The sequence below is a fragment of the Hemitrygon akajei genome, chromosome 9 (genome assembly GCF_048418815.1).
Source record: "Hemitrygon akajei chromosome 9, sHemAka1.3, whole genome shotgun sequence".
In the NCBI taxonomy this organism is placed as follows: Eukaryota; Metazoa; Chordata; class Chondrichthyes; order Myliobatiformes; family Dasyatidae; genus Hemitrygon; species Hemitrygon akajei.
The window spans coordinates 129,014,276-129,038,013 of NC_133132.1; the positions used below are offsets into that span (position 1 = coordinate 129,014,276).

The window sequence follows — 23,738 nt, forward strand, 5'->3', positions numbered from 1 at the left end:
TATATCATAAGATCCTGTTCAATGCAACCGATAAAATACAACGATTTTCTAAAAATTGGTATTCATTGGAATTTAATGTATCCTTGTCAAAAAGAGATGAGCTGAGCTTGGCATAATACGCTTAGAATGAGTCATTTGCAACCTTTATCTGCAACATAAGATGTCAGGCAGTACACACTCACTGAGAAACTCCTACATAAACCATGAATTCATGATTTAGCTGAAGAGATAACAATCACAGAATTATAACTTCATCCCATACATGAATATACCAGAACACGGCCACCAATGCCTAATCACACAACTATTGAACTGAAAGAACAAGGATAATGACCTTTGATTTAAATATTCAAAACCCCATTAAAAGCAAGAACATAATTTTCAATGTGCATCCTCAGCCAGAGGCATGAAATCACTTCTGATGTCCTCCCAGGTCTAAACTTATCCCACTCCTGCTTCTCATCTATATGCTGCCTCTTTGCAATTTCACCTGAAGGCAAAGCATCAGCTTTACATCTTCTGATGCTACCCAACTCAATATTACTTGACAGCTCCATGAACTGTTAATATCAGACACTTTCACTTTATCAAGTATTAGATGAGCAGAGATTTCTGAAACAACATGTTACATAGTTATTTTCATCAGCACCACGCTCTCGTAGCCATCAATGCTATTCCTCTCCTGGTAACTAAAGAAAACTGAGTAGAACTGCAGACCTCATAATTCAAATCTACTTCTAATATTACAACATTACCCAAATCCATCTGTCTTAGTTCTTCTGCTGCTGAAATCCTCATCAAGGCCTTTTTTCCCCATTAGGACATACAGTACAGACTTCTACTTTCAGCTTCATTTATTCATCCTACCCAAACTTGAATTTATCTGAAATTCTGTTGCTAGGGTCCTAATTTTGACTATTTCTCATTCACGCAATGCCAACCCATGTTCTTTGATTTATCATGTTCTGTTTAAACAATATTTCCATTTTAAAATTCTCTTGTTTGTTTTCAGATCCCTCGCTGGCCTTATCCCTTCCAGTATCTGTAAACTTCTCTGCACTGGTAGCCCTCCATGATATGTGCATTCCTCCAATTTTAGTTATACGTGTCAAATTTCCAAATTTAAATGCTCTATTTGTGATTATTGTACCTTCAACCACACAAAAAATATATAGAGCATAGAACAGTACAGGTCCTTTGGCCCATGATGCTGTGACAACCTTTTATCTTATTCCAAGACCAATCTAACCTTTCCTTCCCACTTAGTCCTGCATTTTTCTTTCATTCATCTGCCTATCTAAGAGTTTCTTAAATGTCCCAAATGTATTTGCCTCGACCATTCCCCCAGCAGTAAGTTCCATGCACTTGGCATTCTCTCTGTAAGAAAAAGCTACCTCTGACATTACCCCTATACTGTCCTCCAATCCTCCAAAAAGTATGTGTTCTCAGTTGAGCCACTGCCACCCTGGGAAAAAAGCACTGTCTATCCACTCTATTTATGTCTCTTATCATCTTAATACACCTCTACCAAGTTTCCTCTCATCTGTCCTCATTCCAAAGAGAAAAAAAAACACAGCTCACTCAACCTTTTCTTATGAAAAATGTTCTCTAATCCAGGCAGCATCCTGGTAAATTTCCTCTGCACTCACTAAAACTTCCATATCCTTCCTATAATGAGACAAACAGAATTGAACACATATACCAAGTGTGGTCTAATCAGCATTTTATAGAGCTGCAACATTACCTCTCAGCTCTTGAACTCCACGTCCCGATTAATGAAGGCCAGCACACCATACAACTTCTTAACCACTCTAGCAACTTGAGCGTCAACTTTGAGGGATCTATGACTTGGACCTCGATATACTTCTGTTCCTCCACATTGTTAAGAATCTTGACGTTAACTTTGTTCTCTGCCATCAAGTTCAACCTTCTAAAATGTATCACTTCACATCTTTCTGGATCAAACTCTATTTTCCACTTCTTAGCCCAACTTGGCATCCAATCAATACCTCATTGTAACCCCTAACAACCTTCTGCACTATTGACAGCACCGCCAACCTGATGTCATCTGCAAACTTAATAGCCCACCTTTCTAGTTCCTCATCCAAGTAATTTATAAAAATCACAAAGATCCAACATTGTTCCCATGAATCCTCTGCATCTTTATCTTACTCTTTTTCAGTAATGTCCTTCAAACCTACTACTTCAACCATACTTTTGGTTGACTACCTCAATTTCCCTCATCTCATTTAGTATTGAATTTTGTTTAATAATTCTCCTGTAAATTACCTTAACATCTCTAAATATATCAAGACATCATACAAAATTACCTTGTTATAAAATGTCTTAACAAGCTGCTGTTGATTTAATATATAACTTGTGGGGCAATTCTACAGTTTGCTGCTTCTAACAGTTATGCACAATTATAGAATGTATTGCAAAAATATGTCTTCTGGGTGTATCTCCATCTTGGAAATACTCAATTCCCAAATCTGTTTTCATATTATACAACTCTATAGGTTAGATTCTGGAAGGTACTAACCGTTTTCTAATGTGAAAGCTAATAACTTATCATCATTCATATCTTTTACTTATAATTATAGATTAAATTTATGAAATTCGTCTGCATACATTCCACTTTAAAGTCTGGATAACTTTTCAAATGTTCCCGTTGCAGTAGCTGACACTAGATACTCAAAGACTGTTTCAGTTCCAGTAACGATGCCAAGAACAAATTCAAAACCACAACTGCAACAATAATTAGAGAAAATAATTCTAACATTGCACATCATGCACAGGATCTGAAATTCAGTTTAATCAAAATAAAAACAAACTACACTACAAACACACACCAGGTCAGACATGATCCATATTCAATTCTGCTGAAAGCTCTGTATAATGATGCTGCCTAGACAATTAATCATAACTAGCAATTCTAGTTTGAATTTGAAATTTGTCCATTTTCTGTTTTAACTACAAATTTTCAGCACCCACAATATTTTGCATTTGGTTGCATCAATATTTATCTATCCCAGACATTTTCTCAGACTCGTGAGAGGCAGAAGTGTAATTTTAATGCCTGTAATTATATCCAGAACCAAACCATTTCTAATAGTTACAATTAATTGTCAATATCTCCATATGTACATTGGAATAAGGTCTCTGGACAGACCTTCTCTTTTAACATTTCAACACATCAGTACATTAACAACTGCTTTGGTACTGCTTCCTGAATCAGCTGAATTCATCAATTTCATATCCTTCACCACTAACTTTCACCCTACTTTTAAATTCAAATGATCCCTTTTTAACACTTCTTTTCCTTTTCTAGGTCTCCCTGTATCCATATTCAGAGACAAACTATCCACTGACTTCTACTATAAACCCATTGACTTCCACAGCTATCTAGACTACATCACTTAGATCTCAACTCTTCTATGAATGAATTCCCTTTCTCCTAATTTCTCCATTTTTGGTGCAATTGCCTCAAGGTAAGGGCTTCCATTTCAGGACATCTGAATTGTCCACTTGTTTCAGTCAGCGTGGTCTCACTTCTGCTGTGACTTAAATTTACTCTGTCTCTTATAATTCTGCTGACACTTCATCTTCTTCCAGACAGAACAGAGATATAGTTTCCCCAGTCCTCACTGTTCATCCTATCAACCTCTAAATGCAACACATTATCCTTTGTAATTTTTGAGATCAACTGCACTTTCTCTTCCCCACCCCTTTCTGCAGTCCAGCAGCACCACTCCTGCTTGCCTCATTGGTCTGTTCCTCCCACCCCCTCCAACACCTCCCTGATGCTTGATACTTTCCCCTGCAACTGCAGGTTGTGCAACACTTGCCCCTACACCTTCCTTCTCACTTCCATCCAGGAACCTAAACCACCTTTCCAGGTGAGATAAGGTTCACATGCATGTCCTCCAATATTGTCATCTGGAGTTCCTAATGTTGTCCTCCTCTACATCAACCAGACCAAGTGCAGACTGATACTCTGAAACTGTGTTCTGTCAGGGAGTGGCCATCCCAAGTTCCAAGTCGCATGCCATTTTAATTTCCTTTTCAGTTCTTACAGTGTCCTGTCCATCCTTGGCCTTCAATGCTTCTAGGGTTAGGTCCAATGCAAACTAAAAAATACCTCATATTCTGCCAGGGTAGTCTACAACCCAATGGTATGAACATAGATCTTTGCAGTTTTAGGTAGTTTGCATATCTAGTTTCATCTACCCATCCACTTTCTTTTGCTCCTTCCATTACTCCTGCAATTCCCCCATACTTGTCTTCTTTCCCATATCCATCCCACCAAAGCTCCCTGCAATTATTTCCACTCCTTCCCAGTTCCCTCCATCTACTAACTACATATTTCACCCACTAGTTCATCACTCCCTTCTCCACATCCCCTCAACCCACTCTAGGCTTGGACTGCATCCATCTACCTTTCACCTCTTCTCTAATGGTTTCCATTTTCATCTTAATGACTAATCAGATTCCAGCACTAACTAGTTTCCTCATATGACCTTCAGCAGTGGTCTCAGCTTTCATCCTCCCCACTTCCACCTACCTCCTTTTTTTGTCTGCCTCCTTCCATCAAGTCTGTAAACTCCAACTTCACTTCAACATCTCTTACCTCCCTCTCTCCCTCTACCAAGCACCGTTAGCCTCTGTATTATCACTTCATTTTTCTTTATACTGACTCTCTCCACTCTCAGTCCTGATGCAAGAATTGGACCCAAAGCATCAAAGGTTCCTTTTCCTTTCATTAAAAGTGTAAGATAAGACCGTAAACTACAGAAGCAGAATTAGGTCATACCCACCATTTCATCATGGCTGATCCAATTTTCCTCTCAGCTCCAATTTTCTAACTTCTTCCGTTTCGATTCATGCCTTAACCAATCAAGAATCTGTCATCCTCTGCCTTAAATATACCTAAAGACTTGCCCTCTGCAGCTGCCTGTAGCAAAGATTTCCACGGACTCTCTAGCTAAAGAAATTCCTCCTCATCTCTGTTCTAAAAGGACACCCCTCTATTATGAGACTGTGTCCTCTGGTCTGAGACTCTCCCACCATTGGAAACATCCTCTCCTCATTCACTCTATCAAGGCCTTTCATCATTCAATAGGTTTCAATGAGGTTACCCTTCATTCTTCTGAATTCTAGTGAATCCAGGCCCAGAGATATCAAACACTCTTCATATGAGAAGCCACTCAATCCTGGAATCATTTATGTGAACCTCCTTTGAACCCTCTCCAGTTCCAACACATCCTTTCTAAGATAAGGAACCCAGACCTACTCACAATACTCCAAGTGAGACCTCACCAGTGCTTTATAAAGTTTCAGCATTACATCCTTGCTTTATATTCTAGTGCTCTTGAAGTGAGTGATAACATTGCATTTGCCTTCCTCACCACAGGCTCAACCTGGAAATTAACCTTTAGGGAATCCTGCACAAGGACTCCCAAGTCCCTTTGCACCTCAGTTTTTTATATTTTCTCTCCAACTAGAAAATAGACAACCCTTTTATTTCTTCTATGAAAGTACATCACCATACACAATATTGTATTCTATCTGCCATTTTGTTGCCATTCTCCTAATCTATCTAAGTCCTCCTGTAGCCTCTCTACTTCCTCAAAACTACCTGTCCCTCCAGCAAGCTTCATATCATCTGCAAACTTTGCAACACAGCCATCAATTCCATCATCCAAATCATTGACATATAATGTAAAAAAAATCAGTTCCAATATAGACCCCTGTGGAACACCACTAGTCACTGGCAGCCAGCCAGAAAAGGCTTCCTTCAGTCTCACTCTTTGCTCCTGCTAATCAGCCACTGCTTTATCCATGCTAGAATCTTTCCTGGGCTTGCAGCTTGTTAAGCTGCCTCATGTGTGGCACCTTGTCAAAGGCCTTCTGAAAATCCAAGTACACACCATCAACCATTCTCCTTTGTCTCTCCTGCTTGTTAACTATTAACTTATGCTCAACTGTATAATTATCTGCAAAGATTCTTAATATCACATCTTTTACTATGGATTTTAGCATTTTCTCTACTACCAATATCAGGCCTGCTGGTTAACTATTCCCTCCCTTACTAAAACAGTGGGGTTGTATTTGCTTTTAATTTCCAGACAGCATTTCAAAATACATAGAATTGTGGAGCATCTGCTATCTCTGTAGGGTGCTCACCCCTCCATTGCAACTATGTTCAGCTTCTAACTTCTCCAGGTTTTGATGAAAAGTCATGAACCTGATACATTAATTCCATTTGTATCTCAACAGATGATCATTCACTTGCTGAGTATTTTTAGCATTGTATATTTCGTACATTGGCAATTTTTTTTATTCACAAGCAATTACAGAGGATGGGGGTGACTTGATGGAGAGGTACAGAATGTTAAGAGGCACAGATAGAGAGAACAGCCTGAGACTTTTTCAGAGAATGGAAATGGTTACTGCAAGGGGGCATAAATTTAAGGTGACTGGAGGAAGCTATGGGGGGGGGGATATCAGAGGTAGTTTTTTTTTAACACAGGTAGGTGAGTGGAAAACTCTGCTAGGGGTAGTGGTACAGGCAGATACATTAATAACGTTTAAGAGACACTTAAAGAAGCAGATAGTTGAAAGAAAAATGCAGGACTATATGGGAAGGAAGGGTTAGATTGATCGTAGGATAGGTTGAAAGGCTGGGGGAACATCCTGGGCCCAGGTGTGGCCCATCTAGTTGAAGATCCTTCCTCTCCAAGGGATGAGGTCTTTGGAGCTTCTATTAGCGTTCTGTCGCTCTGGGTTTTTACAGGATAGGGTTGCTTGCCCAATGTGCAACCCTTCTCCTTTTGCAGCCAAGCTTGGGACTGTCCATGGAAAAGAGTATAGTCAACGTTTCAGAGCCAAAACCTTTGGTAGGATTCCTGCCGAAGGGTTTCGGCCCAAAATGTCGACTGTACTCTTTTCCATAGATGCTTCCTGGCCTGCTGAGTTCCCTTAGCATTTTGTGCGTGTTGCTTGGATTTCCAGCATCTGCAGATTTTCTCTTGTTTATAATCGGGACTGCCCATAGTAGAGTTAAGGGGCAATGTGCAATGGCTACATAACCTACCAGCCCACACGTGGGATGCAGGAGGAAAATGGAGGGCAACTGAAGGAAAGCCATGTAGTCAATTTAATTGAGCTTAAGTTGTTCAATGTGAGAATGGGTTTGTCCAAACAAATATGTATGTTAGGAGAGGGCAAATGTTTGAGCTTCTTTTCAAGGAAAAAGCAGAGGGTTTTCAGACCATCCTGCCTTGAATACGAAGGTATTCAAGCAGTACATAGAACATTACAGCTCTCTTCTCATTGCTGCCATCAGAAAGAAGATACATTAGACCCAAACTGTTGTGTATTTGAGTAATACTTGAGTAAAATTGTAAACATTGTTTGATTAAGCATTCTTGTTTATTTCAATAATTCACTACGGGTTATATGTAAAATACGTGAATTATATACATCATGACACTATCATGTGATACACAGTGCCTCGCTTAAAGTAAACAAGAAGTTAGACTCACATTCCGGACTCCCATGTCTTCCTTTGAATTAGTTTAACATTTTGAAGTTACAGCACAGCAGTATTGAAGATTGGCATTGGAAAGTTCAAACATATCAAGGGTAAAATCAGGAGGGCCAGCTTCGTGGGGACGTGAGTGGTTGAGGCAACTGCAACTTGATTAGAGATCCATCCACCATTTGCATGTCACATCCTTGCAATAGCCTCAACTGAAAGTGAATTAAGAATGGTACTGGATGCTGCTGCAACTGTCTCCATGCTGTACATCATGAACCATGAGCCAACAGAGGCCAAACAGGTGCTGACCTCTGTGCCCCTAGTTGTAAAGTATTTTGGACCAGGGATGGACCATGCCCCTCAGAGGAAGTGTGGAAATGACAAAAGCAGTGTTCTGACTACAACAATTTTTCTAGGCAACGTATCTGAGAAAGCTTCTGATATGTTAATCATGCAGTTACTTGCAAAATATGGCTTCATTTTAAGCTAGGAGAGTTCAAGGAACTTCATTAAGTTGCAAGCATTCGGCTTTTGTGAGTTTAAAGAACCAGAATCTACTCTGTGTGCATTAAGGTTATTACATGAACTTCAAGTGGGAGACAGAAAGTTGCTTGTAGAAGTAGATGCAAAGACCAAAGCCCAGTTGGATGCTGAAACCAAGAGGAGAGTTCAGATTGTAAAGGTAGCAATAGGAGGATTAATAATACTCCAGTGAATGCACCTTTCCAAGATCAAGATGCACAAACTAGAAGAAGAAAAAGGAAAGTACTAGAAAGTAGGGTGTCCAGAGCTGTCTCACCTACCAAGCAGCTGTCAGGAAAGACATTATCCGCAAGAGTAAGAAATCTTCCACAGCAATTAAATCCTTGGGCCTGACTGGATCAAATTAACATATACTATCCTGTGGATGTCTGAATATAGTAGTTTTATTATACAGTATACTGTATATACAAACGTAGTTGAGATGCATTCTATTTTGAGATGGAGTTTATAGCTAAGCAGGGAGGAGTGGTGTATATTTAATATTTAAGTAATATTTGAGTGATATTGTAAATAATGTTTGATTAATCATTCTTGTTCATTTAAATAACTCACTATGGGTTATATGTAAAAATACAAGAATTCCATATGTAATGACGCTACCAAGTGATACGTGACACCTTGCTTCAAGCAAACATGACGGTAGACTCACATTTTAGACTCCTGTGTCTTCCTTTGAATTAGTTTAATGTTTTGAAGTTACAAAACATAATACACAACACCAGGTTCAGGGACAGTTATTACCCCTCAACCAGCACGCTCTTGAACCAGAGGGGATAACTTCATCAGCTTTACTGCCCCCACCACTGAAATGTTCCCACAACCTATGAACTCACTTTCAAGGGCTCTTCTTCTCATGTTCTCAATATTTATTGTTATTTTCTTTTGTATTTGCAGAGTTTGTTGTCTTTTGCACATTAGTTGTTTGTCTGATCTGTTGGGTGTAGTCTTTCACTGTTTCTATTGTTTCTTGGATTTAATGTGTATGCCTATAAGAAAATTAATCTCAGGACTGTACATGGTGACATATAGGAACTTTGTTAATAGATCTACTTTGAAATTGCATGGATCCAAACAATGTCTATCTTTTTGTGGGTTACATTGCACATTTGTAGTTTCAGTCCTGTTCATGCCCCCTCAACTTGTAAATAAAAGACAGTTTTGTGCTAGTCCCCAAACTCAAAATTTTTATTATTTTTGCTGCCAAACCTGCTCTCCTCACATGGTTCTTCTTTCTCTTTCCAGATCTTTCTGTTTTACTCTCAGGAGGAAGGTTAGTGACAAACATATATGATAAGTCTACAGATTCCTTTTGTCAGGACTCCATTTAATTCTCCTTGTTTCTCCATCTCTGCAATATCTGTTCTGATGACAAGAATTGCCAAAGGTGCCTCTGTATTGACACTTTTCCTCCATCATGACTTCTATGCCATGAAGTCCTCAATCCTGTTACAAATATCTCCTGTGCCATTGCTCTTACCAAACCCCGCTGGCCAAGAATAAGGATAGATTATCCCTACTCCTCACTTTCTCCTCCACCAGACTCCACATACAACTGTTCATCCTTTTCCTTTTCTACCACTTCAGCAAAATTCCCCTATCAGTTATATCAACCCCTCTTCTTTCCTCTTGGTATTCTGAAGGGACCATTCCCTTTGTGATTCTGTGGTCTTCACTTGCATACAATTTTCTACGCCCCTTCTTGCTGCAATTCCCAATGCAACTGCTGTAAATAACACATCTGTTCTTTTACATCAACTCTTCCCATAGTTCAGGGACCCAACAGTTCCTCCAGCTGTTTGCTTTTACTTCTTCAATATTGTATTGTATTAGATGTTTATGATCCAACCTCCTCTACTTTTGGAAAAAACAAATGTAAATTGGGTGATGAATTACACATGTTGCTATAATTCTCTATCCAATCCATTTCTAATTTGTCTTAAGTCTGCACACTTCTAACAGGACAAATGTAAATTTGAGGAACAGCACTTCATCTTAAAATTCTACTGAAAAGTTATCTACTTTGTATGTTGATTCAGTTTTACCCTCTCCATGTACAAAGCAAGATCTTCTGGCACTTTTTAAATTCTCTTTGCCCTCAGTTTTTTTGAATAACTCTAACCTAGATTTTACTTTTTATATGACCCTTTGTTTTTCTCTCCTCACAGCCTCATTAATCAATGCATATTTCGCTTTGTAAACGGCTTATCACCATGGCTAACATGACTTCAGCCTATCAAAGGTGTTCACTTTGTCCTATCCATCTGACCCTCATCCTCTGCAATTTACAGCTAAATTGTTTTCTCCCCTTTCCAGTTATGATGACGGGTCTTTAAATTTAAATGCTCTTTTAAAAAGATAGTTATACAGGTGCTACTGGCCAATTGAAACTTACGGCAATTTTTGTTTTTTTTAATTTCTGAAAAAAATACTTGGGTACAGACCATTGCTTTATCCAATTCAAAATGATTTGTATACTACGAGCGCATAGTCTTTGTTCTTGCTCAATAAATATATGGCTTTTCATTTTCCGGCATGCTGTTTGATATGCTTTTGGTGGAGGGTCATTCGGGTGTATGATCCCGGGTAGTTTTGGATTGGCTGATTTTTGGGTCATTTTTAAAAAATTTAAAACGCTCAGACCTCCATCAAACAAGGAAATAGAAAATATGACCAAAACAACGCAGGTTGATTTATTGGGAAAGTGGTGGCAATGTGTATGTTCTCCTGCCATTTTAGCAGCAAGGATGTGTTAAGTTGCTCCCGTTGCTATTTCCACAGTTAACCGCATTCATATTTCCTGACGGCCGACGACTCCAGTCCAGGGGAAGGTTCTCAGGAATTCTGTCGCCACCCGCCAGTTCCAGCTCCGCTTGACCGGAAGTGCAGCGGTTGCCATGACGATGTTTCCGTCGAGGCATTAGGCTGCTTTTCTTGAGGGGAATCCGACAAAAAAAGTGAGAGGGCGAAGGGTGAGTCAGGGCTGCCCGGATTCTTTAGTGGTGGACGGGTCAGATTCAAATCCCGGCCATTGCCCGGGAGTAGTGAAGCCGTGTCAAAGGCGAAGGCGCCTTTATTCCCCCATCCCTTTCCCAAACGTTCAGCTTCCGTTCAGTGATTGTGGAAGGGAAGAAATGCTTAAGAAGCTCAAGACTACTCACATCCAACACTGTAACAGTTCCCCAATCCACATTTCTTTCTTCTACTACTGAAAGTCTGGTTCATTCATGGATTCAAGTTAAGAAAATGCTAGGTTGATTATTTTGGGAGGCGGAAGAAGATAGAGAAAATTGCAAACATCTGCAGCGTAAAACAATTTGGGGCGTTTTGTATACAAAATAGTGACAGCTTGGACAAGTGCAGCAAAGGGGGCATTGGGAGATTGGTATTAACTTAAAAGGGTTGCAGTGTAAAAGAAAGGCATCCCTACTGCAATTGTATGAGGCACGAGAGACTGCAGTAAACAGCTTTTCTTGTTTTTAAGGTTCATTTGGATGATTCTAGATATGGGGGAGGGGAGGGATTGACTCAAAGTTAAGATTGTTAGGAAGTTAGATTGGTAAAATACTGACAGGATGTTTCTTTTCACAAGGAAGTCCAAAAACAGGGCATAGTCTCAGAATGAGGGGGTGCCCATTTAGTACTGATGTAAGTAAGGATTTCTTTGGAACTCCTTGCCACAGGGAATTGTGGGAGTAAAATCGTTGTGTACATGTAAATGTAAGATAGATTTGTAATTATAAGAATATTGGGGAAAGGAGGAGAAAGTGGTGAATGAATCAGATTTGCCAAGGTCTTTTTCAATGATCTACTTACACCTTATGGTCCTGTGGGTGCAGCATTGAGGGAGTGGTGTACTATCTGAACTAAACATTAAATAATGATTCTGTAATTCCTCTGGGTCATGTAAGTGATCCCATGTCCTGATCTAAGTTTATCACTTAAATACTGTAATGTAGCAGAGCAGTTAAATTACTAGACCTTTAGAGACATTGGATTTTGAACCCTCACATTAATTAACAATAGGAGAATTAAAATTGAAGTAACTAAATAATTACTGATTTAAATATCTAATGTCCATAATGGTGACTGTTTGAAATGACTGAACTGGATTGTTGTAAAAACCCATCTAGTTCACTAATACCATTCAGGCAAGGAAATCTGGCCATTATGTGACTTAAGGCTTGTAAATGCTGGTTAAAATTGTCCAGCATACGGTTTAGTTCAGCAGACTTTTAGCAATGACCTGTAAATGCTGCTGATTACTGATGACATTCAATCTTGTGAATGAGCACATTAAAATGATCTGGTAACTAATCTCACAACTGTGTGAAGAACTGTGAGTACAAATTCCTAGCTTGTAGTTCCTGAAAGGAAAAGTAATACCTTAATTTTGGAATTATTGAAGCAATTAAAAATCTATAGGCTCTCAGTTTATAAAGTATACTGGGTTAGAGCCACTGATTTTTTTTTAGACCAGGCATCTCAAAGATTGGAACTGTGATTGTCTTAGTGAATTAACTTCACTTAAACTTGTCCAACGGTATTAATTATTGGAATAAACAATGATTGCAACAGCTTTTTATTTAATCTGTTGCTTATTTGACAAACATGTATCTGCATAATATTATCAATGCAGTAAAATATTTCAAGCACTTCAACCAGTATATAAAGTATAAAAGGCGAGAATGGATATTGGACCACTGGAAAATGATGCCGGAGGTAGTAATGGAAGACAGGGAAATGGCAGACAAACCGAATAAGTATTTTGCATATGTCTTCACTGTGGAAGACACTAGCAGTAAGCTGGAAGTTTGAGAGTGTCATGGGAGCAGAAGTGTGTGATGTTGCAGAAGAAAGGAAATTATGGCACAGCTAATCTGACCTCAGTGGCTGGGAAGATGTTGGAGTTGATTATTAACATTGTGGTTTTGGGATACTTGGTAGCACATGATAAAATAGGCCTGAGTCAGATTAGATTCCACAAGGGAAAATCAAGCATGGATAAAGCAGTAGCTGATTCGCAGGAGGCAAAAGTGTGTGAATAAAGGGAGCCTTTTCTGGTTGGCTGCCGGTGACTAGTGGTACTCCACAGGGGTCTGTGTTGGGACCACTCCTTTTTACGTTATATGTCAATGACTTGGATGAGTGAAATTGATGGCTGTGTTGCAAAATTTGCTGATCATACAAAGTTAGATGGGGGGGCAGGTAGTTTTGAGGAAGTAGAGAGGCTACTGAACAACTTAGATTAGGGAAATAGGCAAAGTGGCTGATGGAATACACTGTCAGGAAGTGTATGGTCAGTGGTGAGGAAGGCATTTGTGTGATGTTAGCATTCATTTCAAGAAAACTAGAATATAATGCTGAGAGGCCCTATATAGCACTGGCGAGGCCTCACTTGGAGTATTGTGAGCAGTTTTGGGCCCCTTATAAAGGATGTGCTGACATTGGAGGGGGTTCAAAGGAGGTTCATGAAAATGATTCTGGGATCGAAAGGCTTGTCATATGAAGAGAGTTTGATAGCACTGGGCCTGTACTCAATGGAATTCAGAAGACGGGTGACCTCATTGAAACCTATCGAATGTTGAAAGGCCTCAATAGAGTGGATGTGGAGAGTATGTTTCCTATGGTGGGAAAGTGTAAGACCAGAGGACACAGCCTCAGAATAGGGGGCATCCTTTCAGAACGGAGATGAGGACGAATTTCTTTTGCCAATGAGTGGTGAATCTGTAAAATTTATTGCCACAGCCATTTCCCAGTTGGTGGCAACTGGAAAAGTTTGTGATTTTTATCCACCTGAGTATAATTAGGGTCTTGGCACTAAGGTTGTTGATTTGGGAGAGGCTGCTAGATTGTTTCACTTATTTGGCAGTGGATATGGAGGATTTTACAGAGCCAGCATCAATGTGCTTTAATATCCCTACTACAGTATAGATAGTTACAGATGTGTGCGGGAGAGCAGGATCACTGCTGCCTGGTATGCTGTAAACTTTTACCTTCAAACACTCTTTTCCTTGGACAGCCAAAGGCTGTGGTGATGCACTGAATACACTGCTCCTTCCTCATCTCTATCAGCTTTTGTTACAAAGTGGCTTTAGAGATATGGGAAGTAATCCATTTAGTTCAGGCTCCTGTTTGGACATTAGTTATTGAAGGGTGATGTATACAGTCATGTATACATTCTTTTGTGAATGTTAGCATAAGGATCCTTTTTCTCACATGCTTCAGTGAATCAATGGATGATGTTTTAAAGCTTAGCCTTCGTACAATTGCCTACGTGCATCAGCTGTGCATTGCCGCTCAACAGTTGTTATTGGAGTGAACTTGGTTCTGGATCGGAGACTACAAAAGATGAACAGTTTTGAAAGATACATTTTTAAAATATTCTGGCATTGAGAAAGAAAGGAGAGATCTAATCACAGAGCAATATGTATTAGACTTTAACAATTTGTGTTGCAACTGATGCTTAAAGCATAAAAGAATACTTGAGATTTATAGAAGTTATATAGTGGTATAGCACCTACATATGATTTAAATATAAACCATATCATTTCTGGTAGTACATTAAAACTTTATACTTTGTCATTAGTGAGCATCCTTTACACTGCTCAATTGTAATTATGTTTTCACCATTTTGCCCTCTTTTAGTTTTATTGCTAACATCTATGAGCTAGTTTCAGTATCATTTCATTCTTGGGATAATTTGGTTTTATCTAATTCGAGACCTGCTTTATATCTACATATGACTTCTACCACTGTGAGCAAGAAAAACTATCACCACTGTCAGTTATTGATAAACGTGGGATTAAAAATACATTATCGTAAATTTTCATCCAGGATTTTCATTGTAAGAAGTTGTATCATAGAAGAGCTTATATAAAATTTAACAAAGTTGGCTTTTCTGTTTGTTTCCTTTTGCTCTTCAAAAAGCAGCTGAAAAATACATTTCCTGTTATATTTATTGCAGCAGAAAGACCGAGCCTTTCCATTATTTTGTATTTGATTGATTTACATGGTAATTATTTGTGAGAATTTAAAATATCCATTATTTTTAACTTGGGGAAAAGAATAGTGCCTGAATTTCTATTGAGTTCAAGTCTCATTCTGGATTCACTCATTCTGGATTCAATGTGATCCAGCAGCTTTCCTTTTTAGGATAGCTGTATTGAACAAGTCTTAGGTAAGCAACAGACTGCTGCTTAGTGAAGGTTACACCTTTCTAACTTTCACCACAGTAAGATAAACATTTATCTGCTGTTATGCAGACATTAGCAAATTAATCTCCTTTGATTTTATCATATATATGCTGTGCTAAGACCTTGGAGAGTAAGATTCATTGAAGAAAAACACTGGTTAGTAGTGATTTTCATTTGCTGTCTTATAACCTCCAGAATTCTGAAGGTGGTCAGCATGGAGCTCAGAAAAGCAAAATTGCTGCGAACTGGAATTAATGTATTGCATCAAGCTGTTCATCCAATTCATGGGATTGCCTGGACAGATGGAAAGCAAGTCGCCCTCACTGCTGTTTACCTAGTCAATGGTGAGGTAAAGTTTGGAGACAGCAATGTTATTGGAAGTTTTGAGCATGTGAATGGGCTTCATTGGGGTCTGTTTGTTATACATAAACTGTAGCACAACTGTATAAAAAGCACATTAGAAGCTAGAAATCCAAAGTAGCACATTCAAAATGCTGGTGGAACACAGCAGGTTAGGCAGCATTGATAGAAATGAATAAACAGTTAACATTTTGGGCCTATACCCTTATTCAGGACTGGTAAGTAAGGGGGAAGACGCTAAAATAAAAAGATAGGGAGAGGGGAAGGAGGCTAGTTGTTAGGTGATAGATGAAGTTATGAGGGTGGGAAAGGCAAAGGGCTGGAGAAGAAGGAACCTGATAGGAGAGGAAAGTGGATGCTGGAGAAGGGGAAGGAGGAAGGGACCTAGGGGGAAGTGATAGGCAGGAAAGAAGAGGTAAAAGGCTAGAGTGGGGAATAAAGGAAACATAGAAAACCTACAGCACAATACAGACCCTTTGGTCCACAAAGCTGTGCCAAACATGTCCCTACCTTAGAACTACCTTGGCTTTACCCATAGCCCTCTATTTTTCTAAGCTCCATGTAGCCATCCAGGAGTCTCTGGAAAGACCCTATCGTTTCCACCTCCATCATCGCCACTGGCAGCCCATTCCATGCACTCACCACTCTCTGAGTAAAAAACTTACACCTGACATCTCCTCTGTACCTACACCCAAACACCTTAAACCTGTACCCTCTTGTGGCAGCCATTTCAGCCCTGGGGAAAAACCTCTGACTATCCACATGATCAATGCCTCTCATCATATTATACACCTCTATAAGGTCACCTATCATCTTCCGTTGGTCCAAGGAGAAAAGACCGAATTTACTCAACCTATTCTCATAAGGCATGTTCCCCAATCCAGGCAACATCCTTGTAAATCTCCTCTGCACCCTTTCTATGGTTTCCACGTCCTTCCTATAGTGAGGCGACCAGAGGGGTGGGAGAGGGAACAGAATTTCTGGAAGGAAAAATCAATATTCATACTATCAGGTTTGAGGCTACCCAGAAGGAATATAAAATGTTGCTCCTCCATTTAGAAGGTGGCCTCGTCTTGGCACAAGAGGAGGCCATGGACTGGCATGTTGCAACAGGAATGGGAGTCAGAATCAAAGTGGTTACCCACCAGGAAGTTCTGCTTTTTATGGATGGAGCAGAGGTGCTCTATGAAGCACAGTGAATATGATTAAAGGAATTATGTTTATGAATATTAACTAAAGGGTTAGTAAAGAAAGAGAAAAACAAAGAGGGACCATTATGATTAAACTGTCAAATATGCACAAGTTGGAGCTCAACTCTTCCAAAAGTCATATTCACTGATCCTCAATATACCTCCGCACATTGCTCCATCAAATCACGGTTTCCTACTGGGTCGAATCCTATGATTGGTTCTCTCCAGTGTTTTCTCTCTCTATCTCCCACCAAAGGCCCCAGCTCAAATAAAAAAGCCCTCTCCCCTGATTAGATGGCACAGATTCCAAAGCATCCATTATCTCTAACCATAACCCAAGTACTGCTTCTACAGAAAGACCATAACATTCACTGAAATCTTTCCCAAGGCATTACACTCGGATTTCCAGCATCTGCATATTTTCTCATTTTTTATTTGAATATGATTTGTAAAAGGCAAATTGAATGTTTTGTACATATACAATTTTGTTACATTAATCTCAAGGGGGAGGAAGTGTAATGTATCGATTTATTTCTTTTAGAGCAATGACGCCCCTTAGCTCTACGCACGGACTATTGTCTGTGCATGTGCATTGATCTCTCTCTTGCTGCAATGTGAATACACCAGTTAAAGCCATCTCCCCTGCGTGCTTTTACTTAATTGATATGTAAAGACAACAGGAAGTGGTCATGATTCTTCACATCTGATTCTTGTAACTTTTGAGAGAAAAGTGACAACAACTAGAAAAACAAGCATGCCTGGGATTCTGGTTCCTGATTTATTATGTTTTGACCCTCACCGATGCACAATTGCTGTATCATCCAATACGTGTAACATGATATTGCTCTACTCAGTAACACCTTCAAGTATGCCTAATATTCAGCAAATCCATTTGCAAAAGAATGAACGGCCAAAAGGTTTCTGATTTCTGACTGAAACACTGCTGTTGCTTTTAGTTGGGAAGCAGAAATCGAATAATCTTCCTTTTCTCCCATCTTCTAATGCAGATACTTAATCAGACTTATGACTAAAAGCTCTTGTTACATGACTCTTCAGACAACATGAAGATTGGGCAACTGGGTATTAATATTTCTGGAAAGAACATTACAACATACTTGGTTGATGATATTTTAGAAAACTGCAGGGGTGCCCAAACCTAAACCTAAAGCCAAATTATCACATTCTCTGTATGAACCAACTATGAACTGGAGAAAATATCTGGGATATGAAGTAACACTAACTTTGAGACAGTAAAGACCTGAATTTATTTCCAAGTCATTGTGACACCTTTTAGCATCAGTAGATATTCAGTTAAAATCCAGAAGTTGCTGTCTCTGCTCCTCTGCTATTATGTCATAACCTTCAGCATTCACAGTGCAAAATCCAATGCAATTACCACCTTCATTCCAGTACCAAATGAGTTTTTAAACTGTAATAATTCTACCAACAATACTGACTGCTTACATCTGGTGCCCTGCTATTGAGATTCCGTGAAGTTAATGTATTGGGGAAAACAGAAAAGTCCGGGTAAGAGAGATAACAGAGAATTTACATAATCAAATGGAATCCATACAGGTTTTCATTTTAACTTAACAAAAATCACACAGACTCCATTCTCAGCTTGTAATTAGCTTTAAAGTTTCCTCTACACCGTATATTCTACAAATTCAAGTTTAATTGTCATTTAACCATACATGAATACAGCCAAAGGAGACACCGTTACTATGGCTTGAGGTGAAAAGACATTTTACCTACAGTCACACACAGTAAGCACACACAAGGCCACAATCATGTAATAAGAGTCCCAATGCCCACCTGAACCACCCATCCCACCCCACTATGCTGCAGCTTGATGCATACAAGTCAACAAACCCATATAGGATATCAGTAAAAATACACCGCACACACATATACCGTTGAAGTTATAAGTTTACATACAGCTTAGACAAATACATTTGAACTCAGTTTTTCACAATTCCTGACATTTAATCCTAGAAAACCTTCCCTGTCTTAGGTCAGTTAGGATCACTACTTTAAGAATGTGAAATGTCAGCATAATAGTAGAGTGAATGAATTATTTCAGCTTTTATTTCTTTCATCACTTTTCCGGTGGGTCAGAAGTTTACATACACTTTGTTAGTATTTGGTAGAATTGCCTTTAAATTGTTTAATTTGGGTCAGGAATTGTGAAAAACTGAGTTTAAATGTATTTGGCTAAGGTGTATGTAAACTTCTGACTTCAACTGTATGCACGCATGCACGCACGCTCGCTCACTCACTCAAGACACCCCCAGACCACCGATATCATCTGTTGACTGGCCCCCGACACTCGCTAAGTGACACTGTACCTTGGAGGTCCAGTCTTCACCCAGACACTGGATTAGCACTAGGCAAATCCACGGCTTTGAGGCCCAGTCCCCACTTTTACAAGCATATATAGATTAGTAAAAACACAACCAGACAAATATGTATGTGTATAGTTCAGATCCCTCAGTCCATTATAAATCTTCAGTCAGCACAACAGTGCTTCACTACCTTCAGTAGAGCATGATGGCTCGGGCACCCATCCTCCTGTGGCTGAATAGCAAGTGACTCCGCAGCTTGAGGCCCAAGTCTATTGAGTGCTGCTAAAAAATCTGCAGTCGACTACAACAGAGCGAAAATCTGGAAGGACAGTTGCGACTACATTCTGGACACCCCCCCCCCCCCCCCCCCGCCCGGTGAAGCACAGCAGTTTTGTCCCCTCACTCTGAGTGGCTCCAAGCACTGTGGCTTCAGGCCTAGTCCTTGCTACGACTAAGGACTAGGCCCCCTCCATCTGCCCTTGCTCACATCCAAAAAATCTGCAAATCAAGTTTGCAGCATATGCATACCAGATTAACAATGTCCAAAGGGAACTTGCAATCACAAGAAAAGCGATCATGATGGCCACTTGCTATTTGTCTGTAAGCCTCCATCAACTCAGGCAGCAGCACATCGTGCAGTTCCTTTGTAGCTATCACACACAGACATAATAATTTTCATATAGTATTCAAACATATTCCCATAAGAATAATTAGTTTCCTGATGGGCGATACAAACTTTAATCTGCAACTTACAGAATCTTGAATGTGGAGCTAGGTTACTCTATTTGTCTACATCCAAAAGCATATGTCAAAAGCATTTAATAGTTGAAGGTGTGATTCTGCATTTGGCCAGTGGAGAGCATTCTGGCTGGTAGCATCACCATCTGGTATGGAGACACCAATGGACCATAAGAGGCATCAGAGGGTGGTAGACTCATCCAGTTCCATCACAGGCACAAGCCTCCTCACCATTTTGGACATCTTGTAAAGGCAGTGCCTCAAGAAAGTGGCCATCCATAATTAAGCACCCTCACCAGGACATGCTCATTATTACCATCAGTAAGGAGGTGCAGGAGCCTGAAGACCATCACTAAACACTAAGAACAGCTTCTTCCCCTCCGTCATCAGTTTTCAGAATGGTCCATAAACCTATGAGCATGACCTTGCTATTCTACTTTTGCACTACTAATTTATTGTACTTTATAATTTGCCTTGCCTGCTCAGTACTGCTGCCACAAAACAAATTTCATGACTAATGTTAGTGGCAATAAGTCTGATTTTTATGCCCTCAGGTAGTTGATAAATTGGTTAAAAAAAAAGGAAATTCTTAACTGGGATTCCCTTCAAGTTTTGTTTCTTAACATCCAAAAGCAGTAATTGAAACTCCCGCCCCCCCACTTTTAAAAGACACATTTGATTACACTGTACCATCCCAAATGATTAATGCATAATGATTTAAAAATGAAGTTTTATTATTATATATTTCAAAGTCTGTTGCAAACTGGTTGAAATTAGTACACAAGCAAAATATTGTAGATGCCGTAAATTCAAAATTAAATTTCAGGAAACTCTCAGCAGCAAAGAACAAACTAGATCTATGGCACAGTGAAGGGGAAAAGAAACTAAATAACAAAAAGTGTGATGGCATTTTGCATCCCATCATTTTTTGTTCTCCTTCCCACCTTTCACTGCAAGTTCCAAGTTGTTTTATCTCTAGCTTTTGCAGTCCTGAGGAAAGATGTTGATCTGAAATGGTAAATCGCATTCTCTCTTCATGGATGCTCCCTGGCCTGCTGAGTGTTTGTAGCTTTTTAAAAAAACATTTAAAATTTATAGTTCTTGCAATCTTTTCCGCTTCGTTTTGTTTCCATGCTAGTTCCTTAGGTCAGGAAGGTTGAAGCTAGGTATTACTATGGTGTCTGGAAGTATGTTTAAGCAGATTACATCAGAGCATTTGTTGATGCAAGTCATTTTCTGCATTTTCAGATTCTGCATTGCATGAAATGTCATTATCACTTGGCTTTCCATTCAACAGTCTAATTGAGAACAGAGAAAACTGATTTCAACAGAAGCACGATTATGAAAATTAAATGCTGGAAAATTGTATGTTGGAAATCTGAAATAAGCAGAAAAAGAACATGCCTTTCTTGTTGACTGTGTCCAGCATTTCTGTTGTTATAATAAACAATAATGTCTGTCCCTCTCATTTAAAATGGCCAAGTTCTTATAAACACATACGATTACTTAACCTTACAAATATTTTGTAAGATCTCATTGCAATATGACATTTTTGTTTTGCTCTATATGTGCTGGCATGTTTCATTTCTAAGCTTATAGCTCAAGGGGTTTTATCAAAATTTATGATCACAAACATTAACGATAATGATTTCCCCCCAAAAAAACCACACAATTCATTTACCTGGACTATATTTTTTAAAGGTGAACATCACTTTTTTTTATTTAAACAAGCAATTAAGTTTTACACAAGTTCTTGCTTCAGAGTAAGACTGGTAATACAGGTCCTGTAGTTTCTTATGAATGCCCATTTACTTTAGTTCCATAAAATCTTAGCAGGCCCGTTTTTAAGGTCTTTGCTATTCAAAAATTAGGTTAGACCCCAGTCAAGTTTGTAAAATAATTTGGAATTATTCAAAGTTATCTTATATTTCATGCAATTAAACATTACAGAAATCAATAAAAATTGAAAGAATAATCTCATAAACACAGGATCTACAAATGAACAACACTGGCAGTCAAAACTAACAATTCCAAATATCGAGAGGAAAACAAACGGGATGTAAGTAGGTTGATAGGATGGGATCTTTTTAATCAATATCATAAAATTCTTCTAACTGGCTTCTTGAGCCGCCGAAGATCTATTCCACAGTACTGAAACCCAGAATCCCCATGTCATCCCTTCAAAAAGAGAAAAATAAAGTTACTATTTAAATTCAAGTCAATCTTTACTTATATAGTTATAAGTATATAAATGTAGTTACAAGTAATCTACCATCATAATAGCAATATTTTTTACTCCAATCAGGAAACAATTTTATAACTTTTAACAATGTTATAGGTATTGATCAATCATGCAGGTGGATGGAGGAGGCCATATCTTATGTCTTGTGCCTGTACTGGTGAAAATGTAACCATATACCCATTTTTCAAAACCTGCAACTCTTAAAAAGTTTTCTTGGAATATGCTGACTGTTCTTTAATAAAGCCCACAGTCACTTGATTGTATAAGGAAAGCGGAATAGTAATCAGTTTAATTTTGCAATGATGCACAATGAAAAGCACACCAAGGAAAGAATATACTCAAGTGGAATACCAGATGAACCGCAGATGAATTTTAACATCCCTTTTAGTTTTGAGGTCCACATGTACATTTTTGGGTTCACCAAATATGCTCACTATGGTTAAAAGAATAAATATATGAGGAAACTAATATGAAAGAATACTATTCATATTGGTCAACAAGTACCAATTTGTTTTAATGTACTATTACCATACTAGTTGACATGTACCATTACAAATGTGCCAAAAATAACATTTTTGTAATTAGAATGGAGAGCAGCTGTGCATTTAGTGGTGAACAGTGGTGCTAGAACATTTGTGAACCCTGTAGAATTTTTTATTTCTACATAATGTGAGCTAAAATATGATCAAATCATCATGCAAGTCCTAAACCTAGATAAAGAGAACCCAATAACAAACACAAAATACATTATACTTGTTCATTTATTTAGTGAGAAAAATTATCCAATATTGCACATATTTATTGGAAAATGTATGTGAACCTTTGCTTTCAGTAATTGGTATGAGCCCGTTGTACAGCAGTTACTGCAACCAAATATTTCCGGTAACTGATCAGTCGTGCACATTGGAGGAATTTTAGGCCATTTCTCCATACAAAACTGCTTCAACTATGGGAGCAAACACAAGGAAATCTGCAGATGCTGGAAATTCAAACAACACACACAAAATGCTGGTGGAACACAGCAGGCCAGGCAGCATCTATAGGAAGAAGCATTGTCGACGTTTCGGGCCGAGACCCTTCGTCAGGTCAACTACGGGATATTGGTGGGCTCCCTTAAATGAACTGTTTGCTTTGTCCTTCTACAGTAATTCAATAGGATTAAGGTCTGGATGCTGACTTTACCATTCCAAAACACAAATTTTCTTTTTAAATCATTCTGTGCAAACTTGAGACATGCAGCAATTTTTTTTTTTGGAGAACGGCGGTTTCCTCCGTGGTGTCATTTTGTGTTCAGTGTTTGTTTTTATGTAGTGGACACATAAACAGACTTCACCAAGTTCTAGAGATTTTTGCAGGTCTTTTGCTGTTACCCTTGGGTTCTTTTTCACCTCCTTCAGCATCGCACACGTACTCTTGGTGTGATCTTTGCAGGATGCCCCCTCCTAGGGAGCATCCAACAGTACGGAGATTCCTCCATTTGTAGACAATTTATCTTACTATGGACTGATGAACACTCAGGTCGTTAGAAATGCTTTTGTAGCCTTTTCTAGCTTCAGGCATCTTTACAATTCTACTTCTAAGGTC

The 23,738-nt window shown here is 39.0% G+C and overlaps 1 protein-coding gene and 1 long non-coding RNA gene across 2 annotated transcripts in view; one reads left to right on the forward strand and one right to left on the reverse strand.

Annotated features, from left to right (window-relative positions):
• The first annotated feature begins 10,981 nt into the window (after positions 1–10,981).
• On the forward strand, positions 10,982–21,482 carry LOC140733531 (uncharacterized). Its single transcript, XR_012100306.1, has 3 exons — positions 10,982–11,055; positions 15,475–15,623; positions 21,161–21,482. It is a non-coding gene; the product is annotated as an uncharacterized lncRNA (long non-coding RNA).
• Positions 21,483–21,603: 121 nt separating this feature from the next.
• The window catches only part of LOC140733526 (peptidyl-prolyl cis-trans isomerase FKBP1B-like), a 36,192-nt gene continuing 34,057 nt past the window's right edge, over positions 21,604–23,738 (reverse strand). The window contains exon 5 of the mRNA XM_073056973.1: positions 21,604–22,090. The gene's annotated coding sequence lies outside the window, so the exon portion shown is untranslated. The remainder of the gene's footprint in view (positions 22,091–23,738) is intronic.